The sequence below is a fragment of the Talpa occidentalis genome, unplaced genomic scaffold, assembly GCF_014898055.3.
Source record: "Talpa occidentalis isolate TD23 unplaced genomic scaffold, MPIMG_talOcc4v2.1, whole genome shotgun sequence".
NCBI classification, from domain to species: Eukaryota; Metazoa; Chordata; class Mammalia; order Eulipotyphla; family Talpidae; genus Talpa; species Talpa occidentalis.
Genome location: NW_026555331.1, coordinates 135,077,623 through 135,092,843, shown reverse-complemented (window position 1 = coordinate 135,092,843; position 15,221 = coordinate 135,077,623). Strand labels below are relative to the sequence as shown.

Below are 15,221 nucleotides of genomic sequence, written 5' to 3'. Positions count from 1 at the left end.
CCCGCTGTTCCCCTCAGCAATATATCTCAGACAGTCTGCCTGTTCTGTTTCCCGCTCTGTCTCTGGTGGGTCCGCTTTCCCCCCCCACCCCATATCTCTGGCCTCTACCCTAGCTCTTGTATGCATAAATAAATAAATCTTTAAAAAAATAATAAATAAATAAATAAAAACTAATAGTTCTCAGTTTTGTAAATTCCCTGTTCCATAAAAATATTGATTTCAGAAAAATCTCTATTTTACTTTTTAAATTATATCACATACATGTATCACTTATAATGTGATGTCCTGGCTTGTGACAGTCTTTAAGACAATCAGCAAATTGATTTTTTTTAATGAATTTGAAAACTCTTTTTGATAGTTATTGAATTCAATAATGCTAGCATTATGTAAAACAAAACTAAAAACTGGATTTTAATATCACTTTAAATGGGATGACAAACCCTCATAGCTTAATGAAAATTAACTTGGATGTAGCTTTAGCCATTTGGTGGCAATCTGCCAAAAAAGCTTTCACTAGATAAGTCACTGTAATAAGAATAGCAACTGACAATGGCTTAAACATTATCCTCACATACATCCTTTTAGAAATCATACTTTCAAACAATTGCAGGGTCAATGACAAGACCATGGGTATGAGGATGAGAAGCCAGAGTGAAAAGAATGGGGAAAACAGGGGGCTCATGCAAAGATATGACCACCAAACCCAGTGGAATAATTCAGATCATTACCTTAGTTGAACTGACAAGGTTGTTTTAAATTTGACATTGTTACCATTTTTTATTTTACTTATAATTTTAGAAAACTTTTCCATGAATTGATATAACTGATTTGCAATTAGGGCATTATTAGTGGTTTAATATCATGGTCCTTTTCTTTATATTCCAAAATCAGAAATTTGTTTTTCATTATTCCAAAGTAGTAATCAACTGAACCAATTTAAAATTTATAATTTCTGTAGCAAATGCTTTATTAATCTAATGGATAAATGTTAATTTTCATGTTAAATTTAATTCAGATTCACTGTATATACAATACACACATATATAGAGTGTATACAAATGGGAACGTATTGTATACATATGACACATATTAGTGTACATGTATGTGTACATGCATTTACATTAGTAAAACATTTAATTTATTTGGGAACTTAGATAAGTATAAAGAAGTGAGCATAAAATACAAATTAGCAGAAACACAAACTTAAGCTATGCAAATCCCATTACAATAAAGATTTCAACAGTTACCTGTGTAAGTATTTATTATCTGGCCAAGACTCCAGCACCGAGTCATTGGTGTTTCTGAAAACTAACATAACTTTGCCCTGCTCTAGAATAGTGTCCTGAATTATACTTCAATACCCAGATAAAACCTGCTGTTTTCAAAAAATCCCTACAGGAATGGGTATTTCCAAATGCTGGTGTGAAAGAACAGGATGGAAGCCCTAAGTCAATAATTCAAATTGTTCAAACAGTTAGCATCATGACCATTTTTTGATTCCCTGATAAAATAATGAAAAGTACTACACTAAAGGAAAAGTCCACCTTTTAAGAACATTTAATTGAATTTCATGTACTCTTTAGATTTTAATAATTAAAATATTGTTTTATCCTATAACTTGTATAAACTCATTAACTATTTTCTACCTTTATGTATTTTCACATTCCATGAGCATTCTTCAAATACAGTCCTATCTTTTCTGACATTCTCCACTTAGCTTAGCTTTAGAATTCCCTGCACAAAATGTATCTCCAGTGAAATTTACTCTTTTCTGGTCACTACATTTAGCATTTATATTCCATATTATTTTTACATATATTAATATAATCTTTTATTTGCTCTTAACAAAATTAACAACATTTTTGGAATTCAAAAAATTGTTCTAAAATTTTATATAATATAAAAGACATAAACTTATTTACAGTAACTACTACTACAAAATAAAGATACTGCATTTATAAATAAAACGTTTTTGTTTCCCTCAAAAATGTTTGTTTTGTTAGGACAAATTCTCCCATAACAGTTACAAAATTTTGGTACAATCAGCTTTTAGAGATTTTGAAGACGATCATTTTCAACTTCAAAACAAGAAAGAACCAATTCTGAAAATTGAGTTTAGACAGACTGATAGTGGGAGTACAGTTAGTTCAGATGGTTAATTTTTTTTTCCTAGGAGCTTCTCAAGCTGTTCTCTATTAGTATGGATATGTTTATATTTGCTTGCTTTTTTAAACCAAAGTTAGAACTTATAATAGTCCTTCCTGGGTATAATAAACTTCTCAGGCTTATTTTAGATCAAAATTTCTCAACAAAGGTATTACCGCCCCCTAAGGGCGGATTTTGAAAATTTGAGCATGTTTTTAGTTGTCACAAAAATTGGGGTGGTACCACTTATAAAAAAGTGAAGGGTGCTACAGTTGCTAGGTATCCTGAAATGAATGATGCAATCCAAAAAAAAAAAGGAGAAAAAATGTTCTATATCACACATCAACACACAATTTGGAATATCCCACTGAATATTACTGCAGATGAAAAACTGTTTCATAATTGTGTCTACCTAGAGCATGGAAACATAAATATTGCCTACACAATTGTAATTGACAGCAGATTTTCTGGGAATTTTCTAAGAATATGGACTACTTGAATGAATATGATATTATACAAATATTTTGAAAATTTACCAGCCATTCTTCAACATTTTTTAAAAACCACATTGCCAACCACCCTTTTGCTCTGAATTTGAGTTGCAATAAACCAGGTTGCCTTTGCAGCTATCACATTCTGTATCTAACCATTCACTGTGTCTTCTAATGCTGTGATGCATGAACATTAACAACACACATTATTATCTTCCTACAATAATGCTTTTTTTTTCCCTGTATAATGCCCCAATATGACTATCTTTAATTATGCATGCCTTTTGTTTATAATGTTTATAAGTTTCATTCGAGGAAAGTAAAACAAGCACTACAAAAGTCTTATTATTAGAGCAGGACTATGGATCTAAAAAAGTGAAGAACCACTGGATACAGTGGGAAAGTCAGGAGAGAGAAACAGAGACAGACAGACAGAGAGAGATGCATGAATGATGAAGAATCGAGAGAGAGAGATGCATGAATGATGAAGAATCTTTTGCCTGTCCACAAAAACCCATTGTACAATAGAAGAATAACTGCCAAGTTTTTTATTTAGAATTTTCCTTTTTTTTTTTTTAATTCAAGAGCCAGACAATGGCAAAAGGATGATAAAAAGTGCACTTACGTGGTCAAACATTCTCTATTGTGGAAATAAAATATGGATGGATAAGTGAGTAAGTATTTCATTCTTATGCAGTCAAATTGTAATAGGTTAAAAAGGAAACCTACCACATTTGACAGTAAATTTAATGTCACTCAATTTTCAGTATAGTGAGTTTGTATTTTTTTTATATTTTGTGGGAAAGATTTGTTTTGGATGGCAGCAAGAAAAGGTATAACTCAACACATCAAACGTCATGAAGGTCTGAGTGTGGGCACTCATTCCATCACTGAAGATGGGAAATAATCATTAAGATTTTCACATACAAATTTAAAGGTCTTGTGAAACAACCTGGAAAAGGTGTTTATTAGGCACTTTGTCATCTGAGTGCACAAGAAGGAATACTGACTCTCGATCTGTGGATTTGGGAGTCTTAGTACACATGTGACAACTGACGCTCTAGGGTTAAGGACAAAAACCGGTGTTAACAAATCTTTACTCATCAAGAATCAGTTAGAAAGAGAAGCAAGAGTAAGTTGTGTGATAAAATCTATAAAAACTTCAGAAAGATCATGTTGTTGATAAAGTAAAAAGCCAAAGAGAGGTTGAATGGAGTGAGCCCAATGGGTTTGACCTTTTAGAAATCTCAGTAATGTTTTAGAGATGAGTGGAAGAGAACTCATGTCCCAAAAAACCCATAGCAGAGATAATTGAGGAGGCAGTAGAAAATGAGGTTGCTACAGTTAAATGTACTTGCAATAAATTTGTCTTTGAAGAAGATGGACAAATTATATAGATGCTGCAGAGAGTGTATGGTCCAAAAAATGGATAGGGTAGGAATGAGAGCAAAGGGGTGAGTCTGATGGAGTATGGTGAGATTGTTGGTACTTTGATGGTGGGTGTGGTGTGGTAATATACATCTGAATGGGTGTGAACCCATACCCCTAAAACTTCTACAGTATTGATGTTAGTTAATGATACTGTCATAACAATAACTTAATGCTAAAAGAATCATTACCCAAAAAGCTCTCACAGCATAGAATGACTCAGTATAACAAATGAACTCACTCAAAAATTTGAAAAGTGGAAGGACTAAATTTATTAAAGTCTATTGTTCCCATTAAAGGAATTAAAGCCTTAGCCAGAATTGATTTGCTATAGTAAACCTGCAGTAGTTCTGTTAGTTAGGAATTTAAGTGAAGAGATGCATAATTATGGAAAGGTGTACGTGACAACACAGAGTGAAGAACATCCACCGAGAAGCTAGAATGCTTGCATTTGAGTCCTGGCCCTGCCTGTTCCAGTTATGTGATGCTGGGTAGGTCACTTAACCTACCTTAATTTCTCAGCACCACAATTCCTTACCTTTGAAACGAGGAAAATAATTATACCTTATTTTTAGGTTTGTTAGGTGCATTAAACAAGTTATTAGAATTGTCCAACACACACAAAGTAAAAGCTACATATGGGCATGTTAACTAAATAAAATCAGCTCTCCATCACACTTCTCTTCAGAGTGGAGTAAAGGAGGCACAATAGAATGTGCATGATGAAGCTTTATAGGAAATTGAGACATTTTCTGTTCATTTTGTATCAGCTGTATCTCCAGGAGGCTATTTCTCTAAGAAGCTCTGGTTTCCTTTAGTGAAGAATACTTAGAAACCAAGGTCTGACCCTATCTATGGGACTGTGACTGAAGTGTCATTGCAACCAGACCTTTTCAGTGGACCAAGTTGGGGGCAGGGGGGGAATACACATAAACATATCCATTTCTTTCCATACCTACCCATACATATTGAAAATTATCTATTTTAATACCTTCAATTCTAATGCATCAAAACATATTTATGCTAACTCCTATCTTTCCATATTTACAACTTCTTTGGAAATGAGAAAATGTGTTCCTCTTGTTCTGACTATAGTTACCTATTTAAGCAATAGCCCCGAAATAGTCAATTTCTTTTCTTTTTTTTAAGATCTATTTATTTATTTATACAAACTGGGTACAGTCAGAAGCGTGGGAGGGTGAGAGGATTCACCAGAGCCAGAGCCGGGAACAAAACAGGCAGACTGACGAAATACACTGCTGAGGGGAGCAGTGGGCGTGGCAGGAGAGGTCTGTGCGCCATGTGGGATCCTTGCCAGCGGCTGAGGATCGAACCAGTGCTGCAAGGCTGTGGGCAGCTCACAGCCCAGCACTCAACCACTGCGCCACCAGGGAAGGCCCATAAATAGATAATTTCTGAACCCCAGTAGGCTATTCCTCCCGATGACCACCTTTCTCACTTGGGCTTCATCCCCTGGCCCTGTTCCTTATGCAGGTTCTAAACTCTGTCCTTAGAGTCAGCTCCATATGGAAACTATGGTCTCATTCTCTGGTCTAATTCAAAAATAAGAAAGAAAGAAGGGGAAAGAATGAAATAAAGAGAGCAGAGAGACAAGCAGGAAGCACAGTCAATACATGTTTAATGTGGGCTTCTAGTTCAAAAATTAAAATGTCAGGGCTGCATCAGCCTTTAATAAATTACATTACTATGGTTAAAAAATACTCTAACTAGATAAAACAGTGAAAATGCCAAGGCATACATACAAAATCTCAAAAGGTCACTACTTAACAATATCTATTTGATCTTAGATCTAGACTCCATCATCTATATAATTCATCATAATAAATATCTGTAGTTAACACTTTACACTTGCCATGTTTTCTATTTTTACTAAAGAGACAGAATCAAATACCTGATAGTTAGAGTGAAGTTAGTTAAAGAGACATGAGAACAAGAAGATTTACATGAAATAATTCTTTCTAGCATTCTTAGTTTCCTATTTTTAAATCACCCCTAGACCATAGTAGAAATTTCTTTGATTGACCTTACCTAGTTCTGAACTCATATAAATAAATAATTGAGCCTTTCCATCTCAGTAAAGTACCAAAGCGCTCTTGAGCATGATGCATTTTTAAAATTTCAAAAAGAGATCAATTTCTTTTCATGACACATTACTAATAGCTTCTGCCCTTCCTTCTAGGGTGCATGCCTCACTACAACACAGGAAGAAGGGAGAGGAAATTGAAAGAATGGTGCCAGGTCAGTAAATATCTCAGTAGTTAACTTGAATAAGCAATTTCAAAAATTGCATCTCCTTCTTCCTTTCTGTTCTATGCATGCAGCACACAGCCACACACAGCCACACACAGCCTCCCACAACACTACTCCAGAGATTTGTTGGAGAGTCTAGAAAATGCTCCCTAAAATTAGTGAAACTAATCTTGATGCCTAAGTTTTTTATTCTTTACTATTCTAAAATCAGTTACAGTTTGTTCATAACATAATTATTTGAAGTACACGTATCCTAGACCTATATGTATCAATCAGTGCCTCGTAGTTTTAAATATAACTTTAGCCTATTTCCTCTTAAAAAACTGTTTTAAAACAATATTTGAGAAAGATTTTCAATATATACTTTTCCATATGTAGTCATAGCAATAACCTTATCTGCTCACATGTGAAAACTTAAATGCATATATCCTGGACTCTCCCCACCAGCTTGCTCACCTGCTTCCAGTAGTTCCATCATTTTTCTCAGGCTGCTTGGATTTTTGACTACACACAGACCTGAAGTGTCTTGAGCTTCCCTCTCCTCATATACTTCTGGCCTCAATTCTTTCATGACTTATACTCCATGACTTATGTGGAAACTAAAACTCCCTGAATCTCTTGCCTACTTGGCCTAATGTCCCAATATGAGGGGGGAAATCCACATTTCCCTACACTGGTCCATTTAAGAGCTGCAGGAAAAAAAGTCATCCAGTCTGTGCCCTGGGGTAAATATCAGTGCATGTTTTCCAACTTCACATAGTTTTTTAACACCTGCCTTTCACTCTTTTACATTATCTCTATTAAACCATCTTCCATTCTCCTAAAATATCCCCAAATGCTGAGGCTGTCCTTGTCAACGTTAGGAAATTATTTCACAGTGGGTCTCTCCAGTGGCGCAAGAGGCACAGCACTGTGAGGCTATCTGCAGCCACTGCAGCACAAGATAGATCCCCGGCCAGCCAGGGAGCTACTCTCATGGCACAGCAGACCTCTCCTGACTCATCCGCTGCTCCCCTCAGCAGTGTATTTCAGTCAGTTTGCCTGTTCTGTTCCCCACTCTGTCTCTAGTGAATCCTCTCACTCCCTGCATCTCTGGCCTGCACCCCAGCTCTTGTATGCATAAATAAATAAATTTAAAAAAAAGAAATTATTTTGTGGAGAAAATGGATAACAAGTAGGAAAAGTCTTCAGCTTCCAACAGAGCTTCATCATCCATATTCTATTGTTCCTCCTTCACTCTACTCTGAAGAGATCAGAATGGAATCCGCTTCCATTCTTGATGATGCAGTTCTGTCCCCTCCAGCACTGCGCTCTGGTTATGTCCTGCAACACTTTACTACTCGTTACTCCTTGCTCCACCCCATTATAAAAATACTTAAATCTTTATTTTCTTAAAAACAAACAAATGAAGCAGCCCTAAACTACTGTGATGAAATAGTCCTGTTTAAACACTGCCTGAGGTTTCTTTCTCTGCTAAGCTACTTAAAAGAAAATGGAATTTCCTTCCATCTACTCCAGTTCGATATGATGATCTCCCTTAATTTACTCCACCAAAACTAACCCGCAATAATCTCAAAAATGTCCTGGTAATTTTCAAGTTCAGTAAACAAGCTTCTACCTTCCTCTTGCTAGATTTTTTGGGAGGAATTTGAGACTTCCTCTTATTATCATCCATGTTTTTAATCTATTTTGTATTCCAGATTGACAGTATTCTCTCCTTAACTTCTCACATACACTTTTGAAAATTATTTTTCAAACTCCTTTACGAGAGTCTTTCTCTAAACAGCCCTCTTTCCTTAGGTACCGAAGGTGAATGGCTTGAATCCATATTCACCGGAGAACAAGAGGTTAAACAAGATGCATTTGGATAGTGTTTACATATGATGTTTGCAGGTGAGATTATTTAAAAATAACACATTAAGTTGCTCATTTTATTTTATGCACTTTTTTTGAGTGTATTAACATGAAAGTACTTTTTGAAAAGTAGGAAAGAGAATAAAACAGAAAATTCACAATAGTAATTACCTCACTTGACAAGACAGACTGATATTGTAGAAGAAGGGTATTGCTATGTGTACATAAAGCAAAAACAAAAACAAAAACAAAACATTGAAGGAAAATGGTAATTACTTAGGAAGAAATCAAACACATTTTTAAGTGAATAAAAAATTTAAAATGCAGTATGTACCGGTGGGTTCCATTTTTGGAAAATATATATAGTTTACATATAATTGGATATTCATCACAATGTTAATGGTTGTTTTCTCTAGTATAAAGGAACAATATAATCTTACTTTTTCTTTTTTGCTCAGATTAAATTTTCTTTATATATCTAACATATAATAATAAGGGAAAATGTTATTTAGAAAAAACCCAACAAAATATATTTTGTCCATAGTGGTCATTATGTAGATTAAGAGTAAACATGTTGAAAGAATGTTAGATTAATTTTTAAGATTTCTCCCAAATTCTCTTAAATATGATCCATGAAGATATTATATAAAATGGCACATTCTACTAAGAAGTTTTCCACATTAAAAATAAAATCAACAAATCATCATTCATCGGTGTGGAAAAAAAGGGGGTCTGATTCATACTTTGAAAATAAAACTAGATAAAGAAAAGTTACGAAGTTATTAAAATGGAATATCTCCATATTTCCACTCATGCTCTTCTGAAGAAAAAATGAATCTATTATTTCTTTCCTGGTTCTAACATTCTTATCAAAGAAAAGGCTATTTGATGTTATGATTAAGAAAGCTCAATAAAAATCTCTGAATATTGTCTGAAGAAAACTACTCCATTACCTTATTTATTTTCCTCCTCTCTGTGATAAACATTATCAGATAAATCAATGGCAGTTTCTCTTTTTTTTATTCATGGTATGTGATATGAAAAAAGTGATATATTTGGAGTTAACCTGCAGAGTGAAGTCTTGGATAAGATATTTTACTGAGACTATTATCTTATTATAATATGACTGTAATGATTATTGCCTCATAAGTTTCCTGAAAAACTGAAATAAAATATTGTACTAGAAAAAGCCATTTTAAATGATTAAAGTGCAGAAATTTTTGTTATACTCAAGTCCTGACAGCTTGTAATTCAATAAAAAAGTAGTTTTGAATCAAAGAAAGAATTATATATGTATTGAGAACTTAAATACAATCATTTGTTGCCCACACTCCACTAGGTTTTCTTTTTCTGGTCTTTAGGGAAAATAAGAAAGTTGATGGCAGTCAGAGAAAGTTACAAAATGGAGAAATAAAGTCAAGACAGACTCTAAATGCTTTGCATCTTCTCTGAACTGGTTAATTCAGGATGATCTCTGTATAAAATATTGTAGTTAGTACAATCCTTACAATTTACAGATAAAGACACTCTAGACTAAGAAAATAAAGGGACCAGATCAAAGTTACATTCCTGGCAAGTGGTTGATTTTCTGTTCCCTAAGCTGAGAATCTGAGAAGCCAAAGACCAACCTTAACTGACAAAATTGGAAAATAATAAGTACAAATGTCACATGGCATAACTCAGTTTTTCATCTGAGAAAATCAACATTAAAAAATCAGGTGCATTTCTACACATTCATAATGAACTATCAGAAAGAGAAATTAAGAAAACAACCCCATTCACAATTGTATCAAAAATAATGAAATATATAGGAATAAATTTAACCAAGGAGATAAAAACCTACACATTAAAAACTATAAGACATTATGAAAAGTATGAAGAACGCACAAATAAAGGGAAAGATATTAAATACTCATGGATTGAAAGAATTATATTGTTAAAATGTTGATACTACCCAAAACAATGTATAGATCAATGCAATACCAATCAAAAGTCCAATGGTATATTTTCACAGAAATATAACAAATAACCCAAATTCATATGGAACCCCAAAAGACCTCAAATGGACAAATCAATCCTGAAAAAGGACAAAACTAGGGATATCATAATCCTTGATTTCAAGCTATATTACAAAGTTATAGTAGTCAAAAGAGTATGGCATTGTTATAGGCACAGAAACATAGTTCAATGGAACAGAACAGAGATTCTATAAATAAATACCACCTATTGATATGAACATGTGCTTTTTTTTAACTTTTCCTTTTGTTGATGTGATAATTTATTTGTGGGTGTTGTATCCCTGGAATAGATCCCACTTGGTCATGATGTATGATCATTTTAACCATTGAAATTGGTTAGCCAAGATTTTGTTGAGGATATTTGCAGCTATATTTCATCAGGGATCTATTTCAGAGTTTTCTTTTTTGTGATGACCTTGTCTGCATTTGGAAGCAGAGTAACAGTGGCTTTATAAATGTTCTAGGAAGCATTCCTTCATCAATTTTTTGGAAGAGTTTGAGAAGGACAGGTATTAGTTTATCTTTAACTGTTTGGTAGAACTCACTAGTGAATCAATACATGTAGATGTGGCCGAATTAAGCAGAAAAAATTTAATTTTATATGTTAGGAAAGAAGAAAGACAGTTCTAAGAATCTGCCACAAGAAAATTAAAACATAACAGTAAATTAAATTCAAAGAAAATAACAAGAAGAAAACAAATACCAAAATTAATAATAACAAGCACAATAGAAAGAATTAAAGTGAAAGGTTGATTCTTTCAAAAGACTCATAAAATTGATATAGTCCTGGAGAAAATAATAAAGAAAAAAGGGAATCAAATAGTTTGACATAGTTTCAATATTGTTATAAAATCAAAGATATTATGTACAACTTCATTGTAACAATAAATATGAATTTAAAAAGGTACTTAGGTAGTACTTAGGTAGCCAAAAGAGATGGATTCTAATGTATTAGTGATGGCAATAATTTTAGATTAAAATCTGACATTTTTGTCAATTGTAATAAATGTAAAAACAGAATATATGAATGTGGAAGATTTTTAGCTTTAGCTTTTTCTACTTTCTTATCCTACACTACACATCAAATAATCAATGATGGCTGTGTCCCTTCACCTGTATTCGGATCTTCATTTCTTTGATTATATATTCTTGTTATGGAGTTTCATATTTTGCTTTAATTAGCACATCTATTTAATAAACACTTGTTTATTATCTCTATTGCCAAGTGGTATGCTAGAAACTGGAAAAGTTGTTACAACCAAAACATAATATATACCTTAATGTGCTTGAATTCTGGTTGGAGTAAAAGCAAAATAAGAAATACAGGAAAATGTAATATGCTGCTAGAGTATTTGAAGGAGCTCCAGGAACACGGAGAAGAATTTAGGAGTTGACCCCTAATATAAGTCCTAAGGAACAGAACTTCCAGACAAATGAAATAGCATGTTCAAAGACCCAGGAATGAAATAAACCTGAAGGCCTGGAGACACAAGCACTTCAAGGTAAAGTTTAAATACTTATTTTATACAGCTTTCCTCCTCTCTAACATGCTGATTAAATATTGAATGTTAATTTATTGTTGAGCTGCAAATGGGAATCACTCTGGCCCTTATAACTATTCTGCTCTTTCTAGCCTGTGTTCTAACTGACATTTGTGATTTTTTTTTCATGCAACATATGGCAAAAAAGGAACAAATTTAAACTTTCCTCTTTCTGCAGAAAAAGGCATTTACTTTTTTGAGTCTAAACTAAAAATATTGCATAATGGAAACTTCTATTTAAATACAGCAAAAATGCTCCTTTCATTTTTGATACTTCCACTTCCAAACTATTCAAGTTTAACTACTTCACACTGACCATCAGTTGGACTGCACTGGAATTCAGTTTCCTCATCTTCCTCTCTAAAGAAATGTCTTTGTTAACTCACAGCTTTATATGTTCATTAATTCAGACAAGAGAGCACAAATACAATTAAGATTGTCTTTTACCTTGAAGAATCCCATGCCATGATATGCAATCCTCACACTGTCTTCTCCATCTCCAGGAATGAGTTGTTTTTAGAAACAGTTCCCATGCAATTTACTAATGCATAAAGTCAAGGTGGGTTTGGAGTAATTGCAATGTACAGAAAGACTGTCAACATTTTTAAAAACTAATAAAGAAGCAAAACCCATGAATCTGATGATTTGCTATTGCTCTGTTAAAAAGTCTGGAATCTGAAAATTGAATTCTGTCATTTAAGGTATGTCTACCCATGTTGACAAGTAGGCAAAGTACATTTATGTTAACTCAAGCCTTTCCTCTAATTTAATTGATCATTCAAACTTTGCTACATTAGCCTTGGGCTGACAGAAAAATGATCCTGAAACTTACATTGATCTGCCAAATGTAAGACCTTCCAGGTGACCTAATGATATAATAGAGACTGACAGTACTATAGCCAATATGTAAAAGAGACCAAATGAAAGAAAAATCTGCTAGGTTTCCTCTTACCACCTTGGACTGAGAATACTGGGTCTGCCAGACTTTTCATTATGGGGAACTTATTTGTCATTGCTTGTCATCTTGTGACAGGGTAATTCAAGCTGTAATCAAATAAGCCTGGAAGTCATTTTTATTTATGTGCAAAATGGTAAAATATGGCTGTCTTAAGGGATAAGAGAATAAAAAAAAACACAAACTTTAGCTTGTGGTCTTTAAGAAATAAATTCTTGCAGGTAGCCAATCTTTCATCTTATTTATATCTTCACTACCAGCAAATAATTCTTTGGCTTTCTTTCCATGTCAACTCCTTTCAAATTAACCCTGTTTGGTGCATCCTTCTCCTTATCTCCTCTTGAAATATTTATTTCCTTATTTTCTCTAAAAAGAAATACCTCTAAGGAAAAGTGCATAGCAAAAATGAACCCAAGAATCAAGAAGAAAAAAAAATACACATTTTATAGAGTTGTCCTTTGCTTTCCAATCGGTTTTATCACTGACCTTTAGTTAAACCTAAAGAGAAAAAAATCTTCAGCTTGACAATTAAAAATGCCAATATGTTTACTATTAAACTTCCATTTAGATAGCAGTAGCATCCTAAGACTGCTTGAAAGAGAAAAAAAAAATGTTTTTTGTACAAAACACAAACAAAGCAAGTTAAAAGTCAATGAAATAAGTCTAGCAATGACATTTCCTTGTGGAAAGACAGCCTATTTAATTTCCTATAGTCTATAAATGCAAAAAAGCAAACACTTAACAATATTTGCCGAGAAATACAATTTAAAATTATTCCAGGCAAGCTGAAAGATGTTCCCATCAGTCTATTCTATAACATTTTCAAACACTGACATTTTTTCCCTAAACAGAAATAATAAGTTTTAAAATACTAATTTAATAAAACTTCTCTTACTGTGTCACTAAGAATGCACATGATCAGAAAACAGAATAGTGTGATGGTTCTTTTGTCTCTGCATAAGCATTTTTTTCTGTTCTTACAAGAAAGAAATGTTCTTCCTTGGATTAAAGGAATAAGTGTAAAAGGAAATTAAAGGAGGAAAAAAAAGTAGTTCACAAAAATGCCTGCTTAGGCAAACATGATGTTAACTGGCATCTTCTAGAATCCATCAATTTTCATTATACCCAAGCATATACTCAAGCCTAAACACCAGTTAGAAACTTTGGAACGGGGTCTCCCTTGTGGCGCAGGGGTTAAAGACAGTGCTATCAAGCTATCATCAGCCACAGCAACACAGCAAACTCTCCCACCTTGCCTGCTACTCCCTTCAGCAGTGTATTTCTCTAGATCTGCCTGTTCTGCTCCCCACTCTCTCTGGTGAATCCTCTCACCTTCTGCACCTCTGCTTTACACCCCAGTTCTTGAATACATAAATAAATATTTAAAAAAAAAATAAACTTTGGATACCTAGAGATGCCTGCAAAACAAGAATTTATGCCCAGAAGCACTGAACATGCACAGTAGCCTGATTTCAGAAGGGTTGGCCAATTCTTCACTTACTTCCTCTTACCAAGACTGCATGCTGAAAACGCAGGCAATCAACATGCTAACTAGGAAAACATGGGCTGTCAGTTGTCTGCCAGAACCCAGAAATTAGGTCATGGTCACTAGGGAAAATTCCTTCTCAGATGGCAGTCTGCGTGTACATGTTAACAGACCCAGACAGGAGGAAACACCTCCTAAAGTACATTCAATGATGGATACACACAGCAAGAAAATTACCAGGACTTGAGATTCTGTTATCTTTCAATATGAGACCAAGACACATAGCTCTGAACTTGATGCCTCGCTTTCTCCCCTGACTTGAAAAGAAATAAAAAGAACAAAACTCATCTTCCAATTTCCAGCTTCCATCAACTTCCTTGAATATTTAAACATTCTAACTGTAGAATTTCTTTTAATGATCTCCCCTCCTAATAGTTTTAAAGCATACTATATTTTAGGCCTCCATTTTTATGCAAGTATGACATTTCTGAAATATACACACACATATACATACACATACATATGCTTACATGCACACATACATACTCATACATGCATGTATACATACATACATTGGGACAGGAATTGGCACAGATGTGCATAAAGGGATCATTTGTCATGCTTTGCCATCTTAAAAATAATGGATTATGTTTTAGAGATGTAAAACTGAGTTGCTGTTCAAATATTTTGCTAACATTCATAACATTGGGGATTAGATTAAGCTTCTTATTCCTAAATTACTGATAATGGAGAATTTAAATTGATAAATATTCTTACTTAAAAGACAGAATCAAAGTGTAGAATGGAAAAGAATGTCAGCAAGAAGTTCAGGCAGAAGATTTTTAAATTCTGCTTAGATGACTACTTTTTAAACTTAGTCTCAGTTTACGCATCTGTAAAATGATTAGTTAGAAAAATATGATTTCTAAACTTACTACCTGTAAGACCACACTTTAAAATTTTAATTATAAATATTTAGGAGGAAAAAATGTGAAACATATAATATTTGGATGTACTATTAATTCATAACCA

General features: G+C 33.7%; 1 long non-coding RNA gene across 1 annotated transcript in view; it reads left to right on the top strand.

Annotated features, from left to right (window-relative positions):
* Window positions 1-15,221, top strand: part of LOC119252531 (uncharacterized) — an 89,017-nt gene that overhangs the window by 36,327 nt on the left and 37,469 nt on the right. Inside the window, exons 2-3 of the long non-coding RNA XR_005126843.2 lie at window positions 6,265-6,323; window positions 8,136-8,228. This is a non-coding gene — a long non-coding RNA (uncharacterized LOC119252531). The remainder of the gene's footprint in view (window positions 1-6,264; window positions 6,324-8,135; window positions 8,229-15,221) is intronic.